Source organism: Myodes glareolus, chromosome 7 (genome assembly GCF_982192425.1).
Source record: "Myodes glareolus chromosome 7, mMyoGla1.1, whole genome shotgun sequence".
Classification (NCBI taxonomy): Eukaryota; Metazoa; Chordata; class Mammalia; order Rodentia; family Cricetidae; genus Myodes; species Myodes glareolus.
Genome location: NC_142032.1, coordinates 57,462,323 through 57,488,394, shown reverse-complemented (window position 1 = coordinate 57,488,394; position 26,072 = coordinate 57,462,323). Strand labels below are relative to the sequence as shown.

The window sequence follows — 26,072 nt, the reverse complement described above, 5'->3', positions numbered from 1 at the left end:
CCAGAAGTCAGGTTGGTTTTATATTTAAGAGTACAAGGAAGATTCCTTTTTTTAAAAATGATTTCTTTATTCTTATTTTTGTGCATTGGTGTTTTGCATTCATGTCTCTGTGAGGGTGTCAGATGCCCTGGAACTGGAGTTACAGAGAGTTGTACCCTGTGGGTGCTGAGAATCCAGGTCCTTTTTTTTTTTCCAGGTCCTCTGGAAGAGCAGCCATTGCTCTTAACTGCTGAGCCATCTCTCCAGCACCACCAGGAAGGTTCTTATCACCACCGAAGCCTGGCAAATACTTCTGAGGTCTCCTGGTGTGTCTCAACAGTCACAGAAGACCCGTCTGGAGAGCTTCTAAACCAGCACAGAAATAAAGGGGCCCTCAGTCCCCAGGGATGCTCTTAGGTGGCTTGGGTTTCTGACTTCAGAAGGTAGAGCTCAGGCTCTGCCACTGCCAGCAGCAGTAGCTCTGGGGTTCTGACATGGGTGTGCAGAGCTCAGGCTGAGAAACAGTTTCCAGCCATGCTAGAACTTCTCACCCCAGCTTTTAGTCACTTGGCCTCTGGGGCCTGGAATGGAATCCATCCCCAAGTCTTGCAGTGAAACTCATCCAGGGGCAGGTGAAGGCCTGGGTAGACCGGTGTCTTGTTTCCTAATCTAACCTGAGCTACATAATATAGATGCTAGACCTCACTGTTCAGAGCCTACAGTTTGTTTGTCCACTCACTTTCTGGTTCTATCTTCATCAGTTTCTTTGCTCAGGAATGAGTCATTTGGGGTGGATGTAGATGCCATGTGGACCTTCGGGAACTACGTCAATGCTTACAGGAACCAAGCAGAACAAGTCACACCATCTCAGATTGTTGCGTGGCCAGCTAAGCCTTTTTGAAGGACATAGGAATCCATGTCTTATAGCTATTAGTGGAGATTAGTTATAGACAAGAAATGAGGAAATGACAGGTAATCATGTACTAGGAAAGTAATTAGGGCCAGCAATTAGAAGACTCAGTCACCATTAAGTGCAAACCCCTTTCATGGGGAAATCCACATAGAGAAGGTGAGGCCTTTGTCCAAGGTCATATAGCTTTCAACAACTCTTTTCCTGTCTTAAAAAAAAAAAAGGCCAGGTGGCAGCAGGCACACACCTTTAATCCCAGCACTTGGGAGGTAGAGGTGCGTGGATTTCTGTGAGTTCGAGGTCAGAGATCTACAGAGAGAGTTCCAGGACTGGGCCATAGCTACTGAGAAACCCTGTCTCGAAAAACAATACCCAAAAAAATTTAGAGGGGTTGGAGATAGCCCAGTGGTTGAAAACACATATAATTCTTGTAAAGGATCCAAGTTTGATTCTCAGCAATAATTTTAGGCAGCTCACAAATGCCTGTAACTCCAGCTCCAGGTTAACTAATACCCCTCGGTCCTCGAATGAACACATACACATAAGTAAATAATGATAGCCGGGCAGCGGTGGCGCACGCCTTTAATCCCAGCACTTGGAAGGCAGAGGCAGGCAGATCTCTGTGAGTTTCAGGACAGGCACCAAAGCTACAGAGAAACCTTGTCTCGAAAGAAAAAAGTAAATAACAATAAAACAAAAGTTTTTAAAACGTTAGAGACCAGATGAGGTGATGTGGATCTCCAATCATTACATTAAAAAGTAGAGGAATTTGAAGCTAGCCTGTGCTACATAGTAAGTCTTTGTCCCAAAAACAAAACAACTCCCAGACATGAACAACAAAAAAGTATGATCTTGAACTTGAGCGTTCCATAGAATACACCTCTTGGGGTTATAGAAAGAGCTCTATGGCAGCCAGTAAAAGGAGCTCATACACAAGGGCAGTGAGACCTCATCTCAACAACTCTCAACTCCTGATCCTCAGTTGAGACTAGTGGCACAAGCCTTTAATTTCAGCGCTGCGGCAGGGGCAAGTGAATCTAGGGATCCCAGGCCAGCCTGACCTACATAGTGAGGTTCCAGGTCAGCCAAGGCTACACAGGAAGAGCTTGTTGTCTTAAATGAGCAAAAACCAAACAAAAAACTCAAACCCAAACTTCCTGATCCTCTTGCCTTTGAACGGCCAAGTACTGGGATTAGAGTTTTGTGTCATTGTACCTGGCGTTTTGGTCATTGTTATTAGGAATATGAAGAATTTAATGCAATGGCTGAAACAGGGTCTTGCCCACCACTCTCTCTGGCATAACACCAAGTACATGCTTAGTACTTAAAAGAGATAAGTTGAGTCTGGAAAATTGTAATTTAAATCCATATTCTCCCACAAAATAGCTGTATTGTATTGGATCCATGCAGGGTAGGGGTTCTGCCAGACAGATGAAAGGAGGACCCACAGTTGTCATTCTTTCTTTTTAAACAGGACATACTGCAGGGGCCAACCTCGAACTCAAAATCTTCTTGCCTCAGTCTTCTATGTATTGGCATTACATACCCATGCCAGCTCACCCAGCAGCCCAGTGCCAAGCTCTACGTAGCAGAATCGGAGTCGATAGCACGTATTGGTTAACGCGATGTTCTTATAATTCTTGATTGTCCTGTCAGGAAGTGGTTATTTTTCTCTTCTTGGCCTTGAATGATGATCAACTGTAGATTTTATTTGTTTACTGTCTAGTCTCCTGTCATTGGAAGGCAGGACTTTTGCTTTGGTGACTTCCTACCCCTGGTTTGGAACAGAGCCCAAATTACACAGCTTTCCTTTCCTTAGCTAACCGAACCTTCTAGAAAGAAAACCTTTAAGGTTCTGAGCGGCCCGGCATTATAGATCAGGAAACGGAGCTCAGAGACGTGAAGCTACTGCTCCAAGGTCACACAGACGCGGGCTCCTGACCACCATCCCCACTCACGCAGCTACTAAAGGACGCGGACACGCAACCAAGCAGGACCGGCGCTTTCTCCTTCCTCATGCCCTTCGCTGAGGCTTTTCCTGCGACCTCTTCTCTATCCGCTAACGTGTACCTGCGTCTGGCAACGCTGCCCCAATCCCGTGCATCTGTTATGATTGCGGTTTCAAGAGACACGTGCTACCCAGTGAATGAATCGCACGTCCCCACCCCCGCCGACAGCCAATCAGGATGAGCTAAAGCCGGACCACTTCCGCCTATTGCGGACTCGGGCCACGCCAGACGGCCCACGTGAGGCTCTCAAGAAAAGTGTGTAGGCGGTGGCGCGCAGGGGGCGGGCTTTTGACGCCTCTTCACCAATCAGAAGGCCCTCCGGGGACGCGAGGGGTGGGGCAGACGTGAGGCGCCAAAGCTTAAACGAGAGGGGTAGGTAGGTGCAGGGAGGAGTCCTGAAAGGGGGAGCGGTGAATGATAGACCCGTTCATCCAATCCTAGGAGGGGTTGGGCTGCATCAACCAATAGGAAGTCTGATGGGCGGGGCTGGCGCTGCAGCAAGTTCGGTTGCGCGGAGACCGCAGCTGTTCTCTGTCAGTGGAGGCAGAGGCCGTCAGAGGCGGCGGCCACGGTTTGCGGCGGCGGGGCGGAGGTGAGTGTCCGCGGCGCTCCGCACCTTCCTCTTCCTGCTGCAGGTTGCCGTGGGTGGGAGTGCGCCGGCGCCGGCGCTGGCGCTGGCGACGCTTATGTAAGGGTAGCGCGCTCCCAGGCGGCGCGGGCTCCGCGAGTGACTGCTAGAGGAGACTGCTGCGGGCTGTGCGCGACGCGGCGCGACACGACGTGCGCAGTCCCATCCTCCCCAGGCACCGGGTCGGCACCGACCCGCCCCCTCGGCGGCGCCCGGGAATCCGCGGCTGCTAGAGCATCCTTCTGGTGCTAGCGACTCGTCCCGCCCCCCTGGTGGCCCGCATTGACCTCAGTCCTGTTCTTGGGGGGGCCCATTTTTCAGTTAGAGAAACTGACACTCCAAGCCCTAAAGTGCTTCGCGCTAGCTTCCCGAGGACTCGAACTCCACTATGTCAGAATGGGACTTCCTAGTTGTCCCCATAATACTGGATGCGTGAAATCCATTCAGGGAGTGTCAGAGACTTTTCCTTGTTCCAGATGTCTGTGCCACGTCTCAGGGAAGCTCCTAAGAGCTCCTGGGTTTCACTTTGGTTCAGGTGTGAAAGAAATTGAGGCTCCCAAGATGCAGTGAGGTGTGATGGGTGCAGCCCGTTATTTCTGCATCTTATAAGAGTTTATAAGCACTTTTGGGAAGTGCCTTTTGGGGCACAAAAGCCCTGACTTTGAGGACTTGTGTTTCGGGTTCCTCCCAGAGTTACTTGCCCAGTGTACTTTGAGCGAGTTGTTTTACCTTTACAGGACTCTTTCCTCATCTCACAAACTTTGGAATCAAGCAAGATTTATAGGTTGGCTGGTCGGTGGTGGTGCACGCCTTAAATCCCAGCACTTGGGAGTCAGAGGCAGGCGGATCTCTGTGAGTTCGAGGCCAGCCTGGTCTACAAGCGCTAGTTCCAGGACAGGTTCCAAAACTGCAGAGAAACCTTATCTCGACCCCCCCTCCCCCAAAAAAAGATTTATAGGTCTCTGTCAGAGATTCCTAAATATCTGAAGGTCTCTTAATTTTAAGAAAAAGTTCAGCCAGGGCTAATTACTACCATTCTCCTTCTGAAAATACTGAGGTCAAAGAGCCAACTAGCTGGGTAGTGGTGGCTTACACCTTTAATCCCAGCACTTGGAAGGCAGAGGTAGGCGAATCTCCGGGTTTGAGCTTGGTCTACAGAGTTCCAGGACAGCCAGGGCTATACAGAAATCCTGTCTCAAAAAACAAAAACAAATAAAAAACCAAGTAGGTAAACTCACTCCCAGAGTCTTTGCCGTGTGCCTTCCAGTTGCTCCCTCACCCACTGCCTCCAGCAGTCCTGGCTAGCCTCCTGCTTGTCACCCTTCCCCTGTATATGATGTAAATGTTCATGCTGGGGGCAGACATGCAGAGCCTTCTACCGACTTTCAACTGAAGCTTGTTGGTTTCTCTGTTCTTCACTGTTCATTCTCAAATTATTTTCTTTTTGGGAGATAGGATTTTTCAGTGTATCCAGGGCTACCTTCTAGCTCATGATTCTCTTGCCTGTTCCTCCCAACTGCTGGGGTTACAACCACATGCCAGCAGTTATAACTCTAGGTCTTTAATTTTTTGTAATTAATTTTTCTTCAAGACAGGGTTTCTTTGTGTTATGCTGGTTGTCCTGAAACTCACTCTGTAAACCAGACTGGCCTCAAACTCAGAGATATGCCTGCCTCTGTCTCCAGAGTGCTGGGATTAAAGGGGTTCCACACCCAGTCCCAATGGATACTTCTACAACACATTCTTGCAACTAAGTCTCTGGGAACATTGTGGAAGAGGGGGTGGAAAGATTGTAAGAGCCAGAGAGAGGATCAGGGAGTTTGCTGTGAGACTATGTATCCTAGTAATTAATGTCAGATGCTACTCCATAAAAATCTCAGCAACAAGCCAGGCATGGTAGTGTAAGTGTAAGCCTTTAATCCCAACACTTGGGAGGCAGAGGTAGGTGGATCTCTGTGAGTTTGAGGCCAGCTTAATCTACAAAGTGAGTTCCAGGACAGAGGGCTGTTACACAGAGAAATCCTGTCTCTAAAAACAAATAAATAAAAGTCTTACCAACATAACTGTCCAAATGGGATTTGAATAAGGGTGACATGAACACACATACCAAAGAAAAAGGGGGTAGGGGAGCCAATAAGGCCTCAACCTTACACAAAGAGCTATATGCAGCTCAGGAAATCTGGGAGTGGAAGAGATGGTCTTCCCTAGGGAAGAGCACACCAATTAGTTTTCCAGGACAAAATAATCAGCTGTGAAAACATACATACAAGTAATATCATACAGAGTGAGTAAGTTTTATTTAGGAATATGTATGTATAGATGTATACATATATGCATGCAATAACAGTTAATGAGAAAAGAGACCATGAATTTGAGGAGAGGGGGAGGATTACATGGGAGGGTTTGGAGGGAAGAAATGGAAGGGAGAGATGTAGTTATAACCTCACACTGCTCTTTCAGAAAAAAAAAAAGACATGCACCACCATGCAGGTTTTTGTTTTTTAGATTAGTTTTTATGTAACTGAGGCTCTCCTGATCCTCCTGCCTCTCTACTCCCCAAGTGTTGGCACTATTGGTGCATTCCCAGTTCATCTTTTTCTCTTGCAGTACTCCAAGTGCTGTGCTGGGTGCATGTCCTCCCAAATTCCATGTTTCCACTGTGTCTTTACAGTCCCCAACACTGCCCTGGGAACAAAAAGGTTCTTAATAAAGATTTTGGATATATTGAAATGGCTCATGGTGAAAACCAAGGAGAGTAGTGGGGCAGAAGCCCAGGAAGCTAAAAGTCGGTTTAGGGCAGTGGCAGTGGCCAGAATCATTAGGAGAAAGTCAGTGAATTTGAGAGGAGTTTCATCTCTCTGGAACACTTCTGCCTGAGCCAGATGCCTTTGTGGGTCTTCTCTTTTGCTGCTTCTGGTAGCATCTTACCTCTTTTGAATGGGCCCCTTCTTTTGTTTTCTAGAAGTGCCTGGCTGCCCCTCTGTTAGTGCTGAGTTTTATAGTGAGATATAACCAGTGTCTGCAACTCTGAAGCACAGACTGTCCTGAAGGTTAGAGGTAGATATGTGGAGAAAGTGCCTTGGGGCTGATTTCTTGTCCAGAGGCATCCTGTGTAGAACTTATCTACTCATTTACTGGGATCTCACCTGAACCTGTGGCTGCCTGCCATGGAGGAAGGCCTGCAAGTGGGAGCTGGGAAATTGGCAAAGAGAATAAACCATTTGTTCTTGTTGAATGGGAAGTTTACCTCAGCTTGGCTTTTCAAGTGGCTGGACATGATGGCTTATACCTGCAGTCCCAACACTCAGGAGGTGAGACAGACCAGCCTGAGTCTCATAGTGAGTCCCAGGCCAGCCTCAACTGCATAGTGAGACCCTATCTCCTCCTTGCACTCTTTAACAAAACAAGACTAATGCTATTTTACCATTGACCTCAAGACCACTTGACCTTCTTTGAAGTGCAGTTACTAATTGGTCTTAAAAATAAAAAGCCAGAGTTAGATATTAGAGGGTGAAATCTGAAAGATCAGAGAAGCAGAACAGCCAGCCACTAGTTCTTACTGCTACAAAATCTTCAGACTGAATGGGGTATCGTGTCTCTACAAGTCCTCAGACTGAATGCCTTCTCTAAGAATCTTCAGACTGCCGTCTCTATGACACTTCAGACTTGATCCTGCATATGTTCCACCCCCACCAGCCATATCACCACCTCCACCTCCCTAATGCTGGGATTAAAGGTGTGAGTCACCAGGCTTTTCTCTTTTAGACAATCTCTGTAGCCCAGGTTGGCCTTGAATTCACAACAGAGATCCACCTGCCTCAGTCTCCCTAGTGTTGAGATTAAAGGTGTAGCTGCCACCACAGCCTGACCTCTAGTGTGGCTAGCTCTACACGCTGATCTTTAGGATTTTTAGCATGCTTTATTTGTTAGAGCACAAACACCATACTTTTTTAGCCCCTTTTGAAACTATTCCCTTTTTTCTTAAGCCCTCTTTAGAGTATGTCTTTGGATCTTATTTCTAGTGACCTTGTTTTTTTTCAGGGTCTTTCCTCTTGTTCTGTCAAAATTAAACTAGTCTTCAAGACAAGGGGCTTTCCTGAATTAAGCTTGCCAAATATTTTCAGTCAGAGATGGCTCTCTATTTTAATATAATGATGATATTAATTTTAAAAGCCACATGCCTGATAAGCAGATCTCTGAGTTCAAAGCCAGCCTGGTCTACAGAGTGAGTTTCAGGACAGCCAGTGCTACACAGTATATGTATGTGTTGGTGTGTGTGTGTATGCTGTCTCTCTGTGATAGGGACTTTGTATACAGAGAGGTGACCTAATTCATTCAAAATCATGCAAATAGGAATGGCATGGTTGGAACTAGTCCTGGGCTCAGGTCCTGCTGGCTACCTCTTGTTTCATCCCTCTTTTGCCTTCTTAAATTGGTCTGTAACAATTTATTGGCACTTTTTAGGCAGAGCCTGTTCCTTTTGGCTTGAATCTTTATGCAAGGCAGTACTCAGTAAATGTTTTATTGAGTGAAATGTCCCAAACATTCTATTTTATTTTAATGTAATCTCTCATGGCAACTGTTTTTTTGTGGACAAGTGGCTTTCTGGTCTGTGGCTCCCATTTGCTATTTATTGGCCAGTAGCTTGAGCTGCCCACAAATAGCCTTTGGAAAAGAAGTACTTTACAGAGAGTCTCCAAAGCAGATGCATACTCCCTGTGCATTCCTGGGGTGGGGGCTTTTAAATAGTGGGGTGTGCTCTAGGTATGGCAAAGAGGGGCCTCAGTGTGAGAGGATTAGAGGAAAGAGTTGGGGGTAGTGGAAACAGAAGATGCATGGTAGGTCACGTAGGCCTGTGCTTCATTAGTGTCAAGTTGCACAGTGAGATAGGCCAGCATCAGAGAATCAGGAGCGCAGGTAGCACTTCGATTAGACACAGCTGCCTGGAGAAAGAGCGTCTGGAGCTGCATGGAGGAGGAAGGGGAAAAATATCACTCTGGAGGAAACAGAAATTGTGAGTTTTTGTTCTTCATAGTGGTTTCAGACAAGGGTTTTACTTAAATGCTCGTTGCATGTTGACCCTCGTCAGAGCATGCCTTTTTCCTCTTTTAGTGCTGAGGATTGAGCCAAGAATCCCATATATGCTAGGCAAGTGCTGTATCACTGAGCTATATCCCAGTCTTGTTTATATTTTTTATTTTATGTGTATGGGTGTTTTGCCTGCATGTATGAATGTATGTATATGTACCCTGTGTGTGCTTAGTGCCTTGCAGTATAGAGGTGTCATATCCCCTAGAACTGGAGTTACAGAAGGTTGTAAGCTGACATGTGCCTGTGGGACCTGAACTCGGACCCTCTGTAAGAATAAGTGCCTTTTGCCACTAAGCCATGTTTCCAGCCCCCTTTTTACTTTTATTTTGAGACAGGAGCATTGAATTTGTGATTTCTTCTGCCTCTGTACAGGCCTATGTGTAACTCCAGTCTGAGGCAGAAAAATCACAGGCTCAAAGCCCCTGTCTCTCTCAGCAGTTATTAATATTGCCCCACCTTTTATAGGTGACTGGTGGCAGAGCAGCAAGGTGTGGGGTGCAGGTAGCCCTTATAGGACAAGCAGTTCTGTGGGTTCTCAGTGTTCCTGACATTCCTACATTCTCTGCGGAGTATCTGGAGAAATGAGATAACTCTTTTTTTTTCCCTTTTTACTTCAGCTAGCATTTGCCTTCTGGAGAGCCGACAGCACCAAGGGTGAGTTCTGAGCCTAAGCCCAGGCCATCATCCCACTGCATGGGGGTTCTTAGGACATTGTCGTCCTAGTGTGCACACTCCACCTTTCAAGTCCAGTGAGTATGAAAGCCCATACTCTTGGCTTTCAGAAAATCTCCACTTCATCTTGATCTCTGAATTTTTTCTAGGTTTTCCCAGGAAGGTGACATCTGGTTCCCTGCAAGCTCCAGTTGGCAGCTGGCCAGCTGCAGCAGGAGGCCCACTTTCTAGAAGGGTGTGGCTTGGGAAGCTGGGCTGGGGATGGTGGCCCTGACCTTACAGGAAGCTCCCTTCTGTGCAGCCTTTGAGAAGACCCCAACTTAGAGACAGGCATTGTGGTGGCACTCAGTGGTTGAGAACTCTGACTGCTGACTGAGTCCAGAGACATATCAGCTGTCACCTGAGAGGTGTCTTTCTCAGCTGTAGTAACAGACACTTGGCCCACTTCTCTGATGTCTAACCATCACAAGGACAGGGGTAAAGGCAGAATTGTCCCTTTTTCTTCCCACCTAGTGCTTAGCAGCATTGAGCATTGTCTTCTTTAACCTGCCACTCTTTTTTAGACAGGGCTTTTCTGTGTAGCTCTGGCTGTTCTGGAACTGGCTCTGCAAAGCAGGCTGGCCTCAAACTCAGAGATCTGCCTGCCCTGCCTCCCAAGTAAAGGCATGTACCACCATGTTCAGCAGGCCTGCCACTCTTAAAGTGTCTCCCTTGAGGCTTTCTCTGGGTTGGAGGTAGTTGGGAGCTGCAGGTGCATCTGCTCAGCCTGAATCTAAGGCACGGGGTTGGGCCCTACATCCTTTTCCAGTCCTGTCTCCCTCTGGTTTGACAGAGGAGATACTCTTTCTCTCCCTCGGACGGCAGGTGCACTGCTTTCCTGTTTTGTGGCTGGGGACCCTGGGGACCTTGGGGACTTTGTTACTCAGCTTTCTCCAGTGCTCATGTCCATCATTGGGTAGAGATTCTTTTGAACAGGGATTTTTGTTGGTTTTCTACTCGTACAAAATATTTTTTGAGGGTGCCCTTCTGTCTCTTAAGATTTTATGTGTTTGGGTGTTTGTCTGTGCACCACATGCATGCAGTACCCAAGGAGGCCAGAAGGTGCTATATCCCTCTGGAAACTAGAGTTACAGGTGGTTGTGTGGGTGCTGGGATCCAAACCTGAGTCCTCTGGAAGTGCAGCCATTGCTCTCAGCTGCTGAGCCATCCATCTCTCCAACCTAGAATTGGTCACCTTACGTCCGTATTCCTCTTGTCCTGCACCTTGGGTCAATATTTCGATTCTACCACAGTCTTCTTAGAAAGTCCATGGAGCAAAGACAGATGGGTACCTATTGGAAACGGTCTATTCTGTGGACATGTGACGTTCTCTACCATGGTTTTCATCATCTTCTCTTTCTGGCTCTGTACACGATTTTTTTTTTCCGAGACAGGATTTCACTGTATTGTATATCCCTGACTGTCCTAGAACTCACTTTGTAGACCAGGCTGGCCTTGAGCTCACCGAGAGAGCAAGCCGCCACCCCACCCCCCCACCCCAGCACCCAGCTACTAATTCTTAGTTTGTGGCCTGGTATGGAAGAAAATGAAGCCTAGAGAAGATTCATAAGCCAAATTCAGGAGACCAATCCTTTTTTTTTTTTTTTTTTTTTTTGGCTGTCATCATTTATGGATGACAAATCCATCAGTTAGAAGAGAAAATTAGTCACCAAGAAGGGTCTACTCCCAGGTCATTTGGATTGTCAAATCGTGTTCTACTCCTCAGTTCCCAGGGCTCTGCTACTTCCCCAGAGCTTTCCTTAGTTACTGTAACCAAGACTCTGTCATCTTATTTGGGGCCTCCCTGCTCTGTAGCTTTCTCCTGGGGCTCTCAGAGGGAGGTGGGTGTGGGCTGTTGTGATTAAATATCCCACCAGAAGGCAAAACTCATCTTCCAACCCACCTCAGCCTGCAGCTTGTATGTTACTCCTTGTCTTAGTTTGCCACCAGGGCTGGGGGCCAGGCTGGGATATGGCAGGCTGCTGGGGATACATTGCTTCAGCCATGTGTGTGTGTGGTAGGCCAGACTCCGGTGGCATCTCCTCTCCTGCCCGACATGCAATATGACATCGCAGGCTGAGGTTTCAGGGAAAATTCCATGAGCTGGTTGTGCTGAGTCATGCTTAAGTCTCCTTTCTCCCGCCTGTCACTGGTCAGCCTCGGGTCTGTTTCACCTGCAGAAGCTGTAAGAATATCAGGCTGTCACTCTTATATATGCACGTACTTTATACTTCGGAGTGTTTTTTCCCATTGATGTGCTATCCATTGATAAGAAATTTATTAATAATAAATCTCTAACTACAGTATTTATTTTGAGAGGCATTCCTTTCATGAGTAAGAGAACTGAGATTCTGAAAGCCTCAGTGAGTTTCGGGGGGGGGGGCAGGCGTGTGGCATGTTTGGGTGAGGTTGTAGGTGTAACCTCTACCCTGACCCATGGAGCTTTGAGCAATGCCAAAGACATTCATAGTGACTTTGGTTGAAAAGTTTTTGTTGCTTATTTTTTTGTTTTTTTCAAGACAGGGTTTCCCAGTAGCTGTGGAGCCTGTCCTGGAACTTGCTCCGTAGACCAGGCTGACTTCGAACTCAAAGAGATCCCCATGCCACTGCCTCCCAAGTGCTGGGATTAAAGGCCTGTGCCGCCACCACCCTGCTAAGTTTTTGTTGTTTATTTTTATTTTATTTATTTATTTATATGAGACAAGGTCTTGTGTAGCTTTGGCTGCCCTCAAACTCACAGAAATCCATTCGCCTGCATCTACCTCTGAGTGCTGGGGTTAAAGGGATTAAAGTTTCAGTTTTGATTTGTTAAAATTGAAAATTAAAAAATCTAGTTCTTCCTTGAAGGCGTAAATCACAGATAATACCACACCAGTTTGGAATTATGATTAATAGAATGGTTATTTATTCAAAGGGGAAAAAACTTACAGATTACCGTCCCAGACAACAGCCCCTTCACGCGAACAGGAAAGGAGTCTAGAAGCCAGAAGCGGAGCCGGAAGCCAGAGAGAGAGAGGAGGACAACCGCTGCTTTTTTTTAAAGAGAGAGAGACCATGCCCCAATGGGCTGGTAACTCAGCAGCGATTGGCTGAAGGAGCGGAAGGAGCTCCCGCAGCATCTCCCCCTTTTGTTTAAGTAAGAGAGTTCTAAGCCTACTATGAAATTATATACAATAAGTACAAACCTACGAAATTATATACAATAAATACAAATATCCTATTCTAACTAGCTTAAGTCTTGTATAACAAATAACTTGGCCAAGTCATGAAAGGAAAGTAACTACATTTATATAATCTTCAATCCCATCGAAGATTTGAGAAGGGAAATAATGTTACCTGAGTAATTAGGAAGTGCAATCAAACAACTTCCAGAACATGTAACAAATCACAGAGACAACTGGCTACCTGGGCAAACACCCAAAGTCACGTTTGCAACGTTGAAGCAACCAACTTTGGCTAAGGCCTGACGTAACTGACATACCATTTTCAAAGGCAAGAAACTTCAAAACTATCTTACCCTGTCTTGGCAGGATATGACAGTCCTGTTTTATCCATTTACGGATATTCTGTAACTCTCTCAGTAGTTGAGGTATGAGCATTTCTTTACCCAAAGGTCAGTTCTGCCAAGAAGGCTCCAGGTGGAGTGTCTTTGGTGCTCAACATTCTCTCGGGAATAGATCAGTGTTGCCAGGAGCGATTGTGTCTCCCTACCACAGAGCTCTGAATTAGATTAAAGGCCATTTTCTACAGCTCTTTGAAGAGGTTGAAGATTATCTATCTATAATGAATATAATCTCTATGTATCTAAAGAACCTGATTAGTCTAATTATAAATGACAAACTTAGATGATCTATATAATTCTCAATATCTATCTAACTTAAAGACTGAGATAATAAACAACTGTGCAATAAATGAGGACAATGTGACCTCCAAATATAAACAATGTGCAAGTATACATTGCAATATGGTAAAATATATATCAATACATAAACAATATATAAGTATCTTAATCAGGGGTAGAAGTGTACAATGCAATATGGTAAATATACATATATCAATACAATATATATATAAATACATAAAAATGTTTTAAACAGAGGTAGAAGCATGCATGCATAAAATAGTCAACATAATTTAACTTTGTATCAATATATAAGAATCAATACCAATATGTTTGTCTAAAAACAATAGCTCACAAGTACAAATCTATTATCCCATAATCCAACTATCCCTCTTTTTTTTTAAGATTCCTGCGCTTATAAAATTTCTCCCCCAACCCTCAACCGTATACTAATTATAACCAACCCCTAAATGATGTCCCTAAACCCAAGGACAAACTTTACTGGGAGAGGGGATGTCGTTCTCTAGAATTACTTCCAGTTGTCATGGGGGCGACGTTCTTTCTGGGGGATCCTGTGAAAGTAAAATGATGGTAAATTTCAAGATCAATGTCTTTTAAAACTGCAAATAGTCTCTGAGTATTTTGTGGAGGTCTGGCCAGAATGTTGTACAAGATGTGCACCATTTCAGCTAACCACGTTGGAACCATCTTGTGCAGCTGGTACCCAAAATGGGTCTTGTAGTAGCACTATCAGTATCATGACGTCATCTCAACCAGGTGGACTTGTTGTTATGGGGCCCCATCTTCTTCTTGGAAACTTCAAATGTCACTGCAGGAAAAACTCATTGTTCATTGTGGAAAACTTAAACAGTAATCATATAGACATATACAGACATACATATATTCAATGAAAGGCGTGATAGATATATTTAATGAAAGGTATGATAGATATGAAGAAAAGTAAAGATGTTTTCTAAACTCATATTTCTTTCTGTCCCATATCATGGCTCTTGACATGAGACAGAAACTCCAGAAACTCTGGGTTTTTCTTATAACAACAGGCTTAGAATTAGAGAGGGACTGAGCCAGAGTCCAACTCCAAAACCAGCTCTATAAATTTAGAAATATGATTTAGTATATTGTATTTACAGAACCTATTCAGTTTTCCTGATAGTCCCTATTGGGCTGTTATTTTCCATCTGTCAGTATTCAAATATCCAGGATTCCTTGAACTTTTCAAAGATCAGTGTTTTCCTGTGGAGATAAGAACAGAACCCTGCCCCTATTCTATATGTTTTTCTTACCACCTGTATGAATATCATCATTGTAGATGAGCTGTCATTTCTCCTTTCCAAGAGGTTTCTCCTCTTCAATTCGAACCTTTATTAATTTTGATGGTATCCACAATTTTTCTTCTCCTGTGGAAACAAGAGCAAAACCCCTTCCCCAACGTAGCACATCTCCTGGCTTCCACTGAGAGGTCAGCACGTCTTTGAAATAAACAGGTTGGTTTAGTTCAGAAGTTTTTTCCATTATCCAATGCCTCTCTGCTGCTGCTGTTCCTTTCTCATTAGCATTAAGAAAATTCAAGGTTAATAAAGCATTATGCAATCTATTTCTGGGGGTATCTTTTGTCCCTTTCTGTTTGTTTAACATATCCTTTATAGTACGATTTGATCTTTCTATAATTGCCTGACCTGTAGGATTATTTGGTATACCTGTAATGTGTTTTATATTATAATAAGCAAAGAAGCGTTTCGTTTTCTTAGATACATATGCTGGACCATTGTCTATCTTTATTTGTGCAGGTATACCCATGATGGCCATAACTTCCAATAAATGTGTAATTACCGAATCAGCCTTTTCTGAGCTCAGGGCAGTTGCCCATTAAAAACCTGAATACGTGTCTATGGTGTGGTGTACATATTTTAATTTACCAAATTCCATAAAGTGGAACACATCCATCTGCCAGATTTCATTCCTTTGAGTACCCTTTGGGTTACTCCCTGTAGGCAACGGTGTTTGATTATAGAAAGAACAAGTAGGACATCTCTTTATAATGTCCTTATTTTGTTGTCATGTAATGGAAAACTCTTTCATTAAGCCTTTACTATTGATGTGATGTTTTTTATGAAATTCTGAGGCCTGCAGAATGCTTCCAAACAATAATTGGTCAATTTCAGCGTTACCTTGTGCTAGAGGGCCAGGCAGACCGATATGGGACCGGATGTGTGTTCTGTACATTGGACAAAGCCTATTCCTAATTATGTCCTGTACCTTGATAAACAATGAAGTCAACTCTGTCATCTGGTATGAATTCAGCGGTTTCAATATGCGAGATAACTCTTTCTGCATATTGTGAATCTGTAACTATATTAAGAGGTTCATTAAAATCCCTTAGCACCACAGGAATGGCATATAATTCTGCCTTCTGGACAGAATTATAAGGGCTTTGTTCCACCTTACTCAATTCTTCCGATTTATAACCTGCTTTCCCTGATTTATTTGCATCGGTATAAAATGTCCAGGCTCCAGTTATTAGAGCATCACGTACAATTCTAGGAAGAATCCAAGAAGTTCTCTTTATGAGGTTAAGTCTATCACTTTTGGGATAGTTGCTGTTAATTTCTCCCAAAAAATTAGTACAAGCTCTTTGCCATGGTTCATTATCTTCCCATAACTTTCTTATTTCCTCAGTAGTAAAAGGCACTATAATTTCTGCTGGGTCTATACCTGCTAGTTGACGAAGTCTCAGTTTACCTTTTATAATTAATTCAGAGACCTTTTCTACATAAGTTTTTAATTTTTTACTTGGTTTATGAGGTATAAATATCCACTCTAAAATAATATTTTCCCTCTGCATTAAAATCCCTGTAGGAGAAATTCTGGAAGGCAGTATGACTAGGATGGAACTAAAATTCGGGTTGACCCTATCCACATGTGCCTCCTGTAATTTTTCCTCAATCATTGTCAGTTTCTTTTCTGCTTCAACTGTCAATTTTCTGGGACTATTCAAATCTTTATCACCATCTAAGGTTTTGTTTAAATGAACTATTAGATCAGGTTTTATCCCAACAGCTGGTCGTAGACTGGAAATGTCACCTAACAATCTTTGGAAGTCATTAAGAGTCCGTAACCAGTCTCTCCTAATTTGTGCCTTTTGCGTTCGAATTTTCTCTAACCCTATTCTGTAACCTAGGTAATTAATAGAATCTCCTCTTTGAATCTTTTCAGGGGCCAATTTGTAATCCCCACCTAGGCAAGACTTTCTTTACTTCTTCAAACATACTTTCCAAAATATCTTTATTTGAATCAGATAATAAAATATCATCCATGTAATGATAAATTATGGACTTGGGAAATTGCTTATGAATTCTTTCCAATGGCTTATTAACAAAATATTGACACAATGTGGGACTATTGAGCATCCCCTGTGGGAGGGTAGTCCATTGATATCTTCTAGTAGGCTGAGAATTATTATAAGTAGGCACTGTTGCAAAGGTATAGTGAAAAAACAATCTTTCAAATCAATAACTATAAGAGGCCATCCTCTTGGTAATAGAGAAGGCAAAGGAATTCCAGATTGTAGCAGACCCATAGATTGAATTACCTTGTTGACAGCTCTTAGATCTGTCACCATTCTCCATTTACCAGATTTCTTTTTTACAACAAATACAGGAGAATTCCAAGGGCTGGTTGATTCTTCAATATGGTTAGCATCTAGTTGCTCTTGTACCAGCTGTTCCAAAAAAGCCTGTAATTTATCTTCAGCTAGAGGCCACTGCTTGATCCATATTGGCTTCTCAGTTAGCCATTTTAAAGGTAGGGCTGTTGGTACCTCTAAAGGTTTGCTACTGGCTGTATGTTCTTGTACAGCCTGAATGACTGGTGACCTTTTTCCACAATACCTCATTATATCCTTCCCAGAATTGTGAGTTCCTGGAACTACAGGAATGTTAATCTGGGTATTCCATTGCTGTAGCAGGTCACGGCCCCATAAATTTATTGCAATGTTGGCTATGTATGGCCTTAGTCTTCCTATTTGCCCTTCAGGCCCTATGCATCCCATCCATCTTGTGCTTTGTTTTACATGAGATAGGGTTCCAATTCCCAGGAACTGAACATCTATCTCTTGAAGAGGCCAATTCGGATGCCAAGATTCTGGAGTAATTATACTTACATCCACACCTGTGTCTAATAAGCCTTCAATAAAAATGCCATTTATACAGACTCTTAGCTTTGGTCTTTGATCGTTAATAGAAGTTTGCCAAAATATGCGTTTACTCTGTCCTACTGAATTTTTTGACTCATTCTCCACAGTTAATTCATCATTTAGACCAGTATTACTTTTTACGGCAGACATTGGAGTTTTCAATTTTCTTGGTGAGACACATTTTCCACTGTAACTGGGAATGACTGGGCCACTTTTGGCTTGGGGGCCTGCGAGAGGCCCCTCAAGGAGTTTCCCGATGGTATCAGGTTGCCTTGTCTGTCTGTTGTTGACCTGCATTCGTTGGACCAATGTCGGCCTTTACCGCATCTCCTACATATACCTGAAGGCTGAGGTCTCCTACTTTTGTCATTCCCAGAGGAGATATTATTCCTAGAATTTCTTTGCCTGCAATCCCTTTTCAGATGTCCTAATTTACCACAATTAAAACACCTGGTAGTTTGATATCCCCTCATAGCTTTGAAAATCGCTTCTCCTACCCAGGATTCATCATTATAGCTAAACGTCTCAACAATCATCGTATGTTGTATCCATTCTTCCATAGGTGCTGATCTAGATCTTAAAGGCCCAATTATATTTTTATATTCGGTATTTGCATTTTCAAAAGCTAGAGATTCAAGAAGTATTTTCTAGCTTCTGGGTCTGTTACCCCTATGTCCAGAGCCTTAATTAATCTTTGCACAAAGTCAGTAAAGGGTTCTCTCTGTCTCTGCCTAACCCTGGTATATGATTCGACCCTTTTTGCTGGATCTTGTGTTCTATTCAAAGCATTCAAGGCTGCTTTGTGACATAAGGACAGCACTTCTTCGTCATAAAGAGCTTGGACCTGTGGATCAGCATATGCTCCTACACCAAGAATTTGATCTTGGGAAACCTCCACACCTTTTGCTCTTCCTTGCTGTTCCATATGTTTGGATTCTTCTCTGAAATAAATTCCAAACATCAAGGAAGGTCCATCATCTAAAACTGCAGACACTAGCTGAGAGAAATCATGGGGGGTAGCTCTGACATTAGAAGCCCAAGTCCTTATCATTTCCTTAACAAATGCAGAGTGCAAGCCATAATTAACGACAGCTTGCTTAATTTCTTTTAAATCATTCATTGCTATTGGTGTCCATCTAGCTTCTTTAACTCCCTTTGAGCTTTTAGAAGTTGACCCTTTGTCAGAATAAATTACAGGGTATGTTGTTAGAACCCTGGGTAAGCCAGTTCTAACAGCTGGTGGTGGCATTGTATCCTGTCCTTGTGCTTACTCTATTCACCAGCTCCAATAATTTCTTCAATCACTTCTAATCTTTTTATCATTGTCTCCCTTAAATCTTGAATCTCCTGACCTACCCGTGTTTCTAGGAATTTCACTAAGGTATCAGTTTTTTGGTTCCCATTCTGGAGGTATATTCTATCTGTTACCTTATCAAAACTTTGTGGTAATATCTGAACGTCAAATTCAATAGCTTGAACCCTTTCAGGTAACTTTCTAGTACCCTTGAACATGGAGTCAATTTTGTCTATCATAGTATCCACTTGTTCAGATAACCCCTGATTTTCAATAATTTTAATCCTTTCGAAAGTCCATAAAAATCGTATCTTCCTTACTGATAAAATATTGAAAAGAAAACTAAAACCTAGTAACAAGTAAATTAATGTATCCCCATAGTCATATAAACCTTGCATGACATAATCCATTGTATTAATAAAGAAAACAGTAAAATTGGCGTTGGAAACAAAAACTGCCATATTACCTCTTGTCTAGTGGGCGGCGCTGTTGCCAAGTCGCGACTAGAACCACTGCAAAGGTGACGGAAACGGGGTCCTGTTTCAGTGTCTGCCTTAGTATTTATTAAAAACTAGGAAATATAAGTTGCTCAACAAAGAAAATGTAATTAAATCAATTCCATACACGGAACCAGAAACCCAGAATCCAGGGGTAGAAAAGAGCAACCTGGAAGCCGCGTATGCCTCCACGTGACCGAGTCATTCTGTTTCACGCCACTAAAGCGCCGCACTTACAAGGGAAATTTAAAAACAACTCAGAAAAGAGCAAACCATTCAGGCAGAGACTGTCCCGAGCCTGTGGAGCTTGGGAGGCGTGGGGTTTAATTGAACTGCTGGCTCCACACACAGGGCACAGGCTGCAGCTGAGGGAGGGCTCGTGACTAGCGGAGCTGGCAGCAAGCAGTTGGGTGGGGGGGGGAGGGGAGGTTCTACAACCAAACGTGGGGCACCAGATGAAGGCATAAGTCACAGACAATACCACACCAGTTTGGAATTATGATTAATAGAATGGTTATTTATTCAAAGGGGAAAAAAACGTACAAATTACCGCCCCAGACAACAGCCCCTCCACGCGAACAGGAAAGGAGTCTAGAAGCCAGAAGTGGAGCCAGAAGTCAGAGAGAGAGAGGACAACCGCTGCTTTTTTTAAAGAGAGAGAGACCATGCCCCAATGGGCTGGTAACTCAGCAGTGATTGGCTGAAGGAGCGGAAGGAGTTCCCGCAGCACTTTCTTTTAAGGACTTTTAAGTTTAATTCTTTACGTGTAACCTCTGAAACTTTCCATTTTATTTATGAGTTTAGAAAAGTTTAGCAATCACCTTGAAGGGTTCTTTTGATTAATATTGGTCTCCTTTGAATAATTCATTAAACTTACTTGAAAATTTTAAATTGAATTTATAAATTATAGTCACCTTCCCTTAATTTATTATTTTTTCTAATTGAATGATTAAAAATCCCTTAATATTTTAATTACTCCTATAAATCTAATAAATTAAGCCAACCCTTAAATTTTCTTAAGGATATTCCTGTTAGATTTTATTTGTTTATTTATTTTTGATTTTTTAGGTTTTTTGTTGTTGTTGTTGTTTTTGAGGCAGTGTTTTACTCTGTTGCCTGGAATTTACTATATAACCCTAGCTGGCCTTGACTTGCAGTAATCTTGTCTCAACCTCAGGAGTGTTGGAATTTACAGGCATGGACTACCATGGCCACCCCTGTTCTGGTTTATTTAAGATTTATTTTATTTTAATTGTATGCATGTGTGTTTGCGTGTGTGCATATGTGTGTGTTTGAGCTCATGTGCATGTTTATACAGGTACACAAGGAAGCCAGTGGAATCAGATCACCCTGGAGCTGGCTTTACAGGTGGTTGTGAACCACCGACATGGTGTTGGGAACCAAACTTGGGTCTTCTGGAAAAACAGTGCTTTTAGCTGTTTAGCTCTCTGATTCCTCCACTCCAAGGAACCACAAAACTGCTTTCCATTCCTGAAAGTTGGTTTGCGTATTTCTCTAATTTTCCGTAGGTAAACTGTTGTAGGATCATTTCCACTTTGTGTCCTTTCACTCAATATAATCAATAAGACATGTCCATGTTGTTGCATATATCAGCAATTCATTCATTTTTACTGCCAAGTCACTCTTATCTTACATACACAGCACACAATTTATCCCTTACTTGTTGCTGGTCATCTCAGTCATTTCCAGTGTCTGGCAACTACAAATAAAGCTGCTATGATCATTTGTGTATAAGTTTGATTTGGCAAGTGCTCCACTGGTGAGCTATGCCCAGCTCTAAAACTTGAATTTTTACTGTTCTGTGTGTGTGTGTGTGTGTGCATGCGCACACGTGTGCTGGTCAAGCACTCTACAAACTGAGCTACATCTCCATGCATCTGTTCAAGTCTTTTTATGGGCATGTATTCCTTTGCCTAAAAGTGGAATGATTAGATCACAGGTAACTGTTAAACCCTTCCAAAGTGCTTGCTCTGTTTTATATTCCCATCAGTAATAGAAAGTTCCAGTCACTTTCCACCTTCCCTAGCATGGGAAATCACCAATCTTTTCCATTTTTTCCCATTAAAAATATATAGTTTAATATATATAATACTGATTGATATATATATATATATATATGGTATCTCATCATGCTTTCAATTTAGATTTCTCTAATTACTATCATAATGTGGAACATTTTTCATGTGCTTGCTTGCCACCATGTGGTCTCTTTCTTTTTTCTTCTTCTTCTGATAAAGCTCTATTGGAAGGTCCAGGAGAGGCCAAGTTAGCTCCACTTCAGATAAAGGAACTGAAGGCAACCTGGATTCCAGGGCCAGGACTTCTTGGTAACCAAACCTTACTGACCAAAAAAGTAAGAATTCTTAAGTTCCACATTCTCTTTTTCTTTGTGGGAAAAAAACTATGTATGAAATAGTAAGTGGAAGGCCAGGCCTAGACTTAGAAGACCCGGACCCAAATTCCAGCCCTGCTGAGTCACTGACAGGAATTTTGCAGCCAGCCATTGGTCAGACAAACTCTTGACAGCTACACAGAATCCAAGTTCTACTTACTTTGTATTCAAGTTCTACCTATTTTATAGGACATGAAGCCATAAGTAGATGAATCGAATCCAGTGCAAGGATTCAGCATCTGGTAGGGAACTGGAGAGGCAATTATGCAATAGTGTTTCTATCCAGGACACAAGGACTGTAAGACCACCCTATCTGAGTCAGAATGGCTGTGAATCATGGATCTGTTTAGCAGCCAGATTCAGAAGCTAAGACCTAATTTCATCTCTGCTAGGGGTCCTTGAATAATGAGGAAAACATGCAATTGCAGCCAGGCAGTGGTGGCACACACCTTTAATTCCAGCAGAGGCAGGAGGATCTCTGTGAGTTCGAGGCCAGCCTAGTCTACGGGAGCTAGTTCCAAAGCTACAGAGAAACCTTGTCTCAAAAAACCAAAACCAAACCAAACCAAAACAAAAAAGCAAAAAAACAAAACCATGCAATTGCAGAGAAAGTACCAGAAGTTGCTTTGGAAAGTAATGTACTCAGAGTGAGCTCCAGAACTTCAGAGAGACCCTGTCTTGAAAAACACAAACAAAAAAGGAAAAAAAAAATCATTGTCAGGTGACATTTAGCCTATTTCCTTGAAAGAGTTTGTGGTTTTAGACGTTGCATTTAGATCATGGATCTATTTGAATTACTTTTCCTACCCAAGGTTTTGTTTTTGACTGCTTCAGTTATCTGCGGTTAACCTGTTTCCAAAAAACATTAAATGTAAAATTCCATAAATAATTTACCAATTACCCACTGTTCTAAGTACTCTGATAAAGTCTCTTGGGTGTCCTGCTTCTCACTGCCTAGGACGCAAATTACCACTTTGCTCAGTAAACCCATACTATAGGAAACCCACCTGTCAGCTACTTCATGACCGTCTCGGTCGTCTGAAATGCGATCCTAATTAATTAGTCTTAATAATAAAAACCTGGAGTCAGATATCTGGGTAAAAGCTGAAAGGTCAGAGAAGGGCCAGCCACTGTCACCTCTTATCTTTTCCACTACTCAGACCAAAGGGCCTAGATCCTGTCTACCCTTCTCCCCCAGTCTTATCACTTCTCTCCACCCAAGGAACAACATGCTAGCAGCTGGTCACGGTCAAGTTAGCTAGGAATAGGCCTGAGCCTTTGGCCTAACATTGATAATTAATATAAGCCTCTTAGTGATTATTTGGGAACTGGCGGATGGGAGAGAAACATCCAGTTATACATATTATTCTCCTGTCTGTAAGACCTCCAGATCTCTATGGTTAGCTAGTGGCTAGCTCCACCCTCCAGGCAAGCTCCAGGCAATACTTTTGTCAGAACATAAAGTATCACAACAGTCGTCAGACCAACTATGCTGAAATGTAGAGCTTGAGGAAGTGACCCTGAGCCTTGGGGAGAGGCCTAACATTATGCTACGATGCCTCTGCTGTCTATTCTGCTTCATCTCATCATGTGGACTTCACATTGTGTGGTCTCACATCAGCACAAGAGTGAGAACAAGCCAGGTGTGAAGTCATGCACTGCCACCACCATCTTGGTGATAGTTCACATTTTTAATTCCAGCTCTTGGGAGGCAGAGGCTAGCCCTCTACATAGAATTTCTGGCTAGCCAGAATTACCCTTGTTCAAAAACAAAAGCAAAACAAAACAACCTGGAGAGATGGCTCAGCAGGTAACAGTACTTGCTCTTGCAAAGGACCTGGCCACTAAGAATGTCTGAAACTCTTGTCCCTGAGGATCTGAAGTCCTTTTCTGGCCTCTGCAGGAACTGTGCACACACAATTGCACAAAAATACATGAAAAATTCTACAGACAAAAAACAAAACAAAAACTGTAAAACTGAACAAAGAAGACAGATAAACACTGTATGTTATAAGAAATTATTATTTTCACCTGGCATTGGTGGTGCATGCTTTTAATCCCAGCACTCAGGAGGCAGAGGCAGGTAGATCTCTGTGAGTTCGAAGCCAGCCTGGTCTACAGAGTAAATTCCAGGACAGGCTCCAAAGGTACGAAGAGAAATCCTGTCTCAAAAAGCAATATATTATTCTACTTTTTTCCCCCCCCGAGACAGGGTTTCTCTGCGGCTTTAGAGCCTGTCTTGGAACTAGCTCTTGTAGACCAGGCTGACCTCAAACTCACAGAGATCCACCTGCCTCTGCCTCCCAAGTGCTGGGAATAAAGGCATGCGCCACCACCGCCTGGCTTATTCTAACTTTTATTTTACTAATTATTACTGCTAATCTTTTATAATGCCTAGCCTAAAAATTAAACTTTATTATGGGTATGTGTGTATAGGAAAAGCAGTTCACATAGGGTTCAGCACTATTAGAAGTTTCAGTCATGCACTGGGCGTCTTGGAATGTATCTCCATGAACAAGGAGGAACTATATAGTGTTAGGGCCCAACTTCCATAGGAATTTTAAATAAAGTCTCTCCTTACCTATGATTCTGTGTTTTCCCTTTAAGTAATGTAGGAATACTATAATTAAAAAAATGCCTGCATGGGACTAGGCATGGTTGTGTATGTCTTTAATCCCAACACAGGTGGGCAGAGGCATAGACAGATGGGTCTCTGACTTTGAGACCTGCTCTATGTAGTGAGTTCCAGTTTAGACAGAGCTATACAGTGAAACTCTGTCTTACCAAAACAACAACAAAATTGTGTGTGGGGAGGGGTTGTCTTGAGAAATGGCTCAGTTAAGAGCATTTCTGCTCTTGAGAGGCTTGCCCACATTGGGTGGCTCACAAATTATTGTAACTCTAGTTCCAAAGAATCTCACGTCTTCTGGCTTCCTCAGGCACTGCACACACAATGCACATAGAGACAAACAGATGCACACACATACAAATAAATTTATTTTAGAAAGTATGTGAGAATATAGTTGGCCTTTCATATTTTGGGTCCCACATCTGTAGATTCAGACAAGTTCTTTCCTTTGACATTATTCTCTAAGCAATACAGTACAGTAGCTATTTTTATGGCATTGATGTTGCCACAGGCTTTATAAGTATTCTAGAGATGAAGGCTACAAGAGGGTGTGTGGGTTACATGCACATATGCCATTTTATATAAGAAACTTAAGCTTTTGAAGATTTTGACATCCAAGGTGGGACCTGGAATGAATTCCTTCTCAAATACCTAGGGGTGACTGTCACTAAGTGACACATTTTCTTCTTAGAGCGGGATATGCTATATCACAGGATAGGACATTTAAATAGAAGGCAATGCAGAGATTAAAACTTAAAAAATATAAAATACCAATCTAAATTGAGGAGTGCAACCTGAAGCGTAGTAGATCAAATGAATGTGTAAAAGTATTCAAATGACCGTTCTTACAGCAGAAATGTCCATCAGAAGATAGTTGTTCTTTATGCAGTCTGTTTGGGGTCATGTGATATAGCCTTTAAAATTAGCTCCTGTGCCCTGATCAAACTGTCACTCCAGTTTTATTACTACAGAATAAGACCTATGAAACTTTCCTATAAATAGGCTGCATAGAAAATCCACACCACCTCTGTCTTGGTTAGTTTAGAATGCTGCACTGAATGTCTTCCAGATGCTGGAATCGTAAGTTTGCACTTCCAGCTTCTTTCCAGTGTGCTTTAGTTTAGTTTTGGTTTTTGAGGTGGTGGAGAGTGAACCCAAGACCTTGTGCTTCCTAAGCAAGCTAACTAAGCGAGCATTCCACTACTGAGCTGTATCCGCAGCACATTTTAATTTTTAAATAATCAGCTCAGTTTTTTAATTTTTATTTTTTAAATAGAGAATATTCCTTCTTTCTCTTTCTCTTTTAAATATACTCTATTTTATGATTTCTTTATTTTTATTTGATGTGCATTGGTGTTTTGCCTGCATTTATGTCTGCATGATGGTGTTAAATCACTAGCTGGATTACAGGCAGTTGTGAGCCACCATGTGGTTGCTGGGAATTGAACCCTGGTCCTCTGTAAGAGCAGGCAGTGCTCTTAACCACTGAGCCATCTCTCTAGCTCCTCTCTATTTATTTGAGACAGTGTTTCTCTACATAGCACTGAGCACTGGCTGTTCTGGAACTCACTATGGTTGACTGGGCTGGCCTTGAACTCCACCTGCCTCAACCTCCCAAGGGCTGAGATTAAAGACTACTGCACCAGGTTGAAAAGAATATTACTTTGTAATAGTACTTGGAGTTTACTATTAAGTACAAATTACTTACTATTAGAGTTTTGCTTTATTTTTCTTTCTTTCTTTTTGTTTTGTTTTTTTTTTTTTGAGACAGGGTTTCTCTGTAGCTTTTGGAGCCTATCCTGGAACTAGCTCTTGTAGACCAGGCTGGCCTCGAACTCAGAGATCTGCCTGCCTCTG

General features: G+C 42.8%; 1 protein-coding gene across 2 annotated transcripts in view; it reads left to right on the top strand.

The window, feature by feature from the left end:
- Positions 1-3,399: 3,399 nt before the first annotated feature.
- The window catches only part of Pc (pyruvate carboxylase), a 98,160-nt gene continuing 75,487 nt past the window's right edge, over positions 3,400-26,072 (top strand). Inside the window, exons 1-2 of one of the 2 annotated variants that reach the window (XM_048458321.3) lie at positions 3,400-3,490; positions 9,235-9,271. The gene's annotated coding sequence lies outside the window, so the exon portion shown is untranslated. The remainder of the gene's footprint in view (positions 3,491-9,234; positions 9,272-26,072) is intronic. The other variant, XM_048458322.3, reaches the window with a different exon arrangement.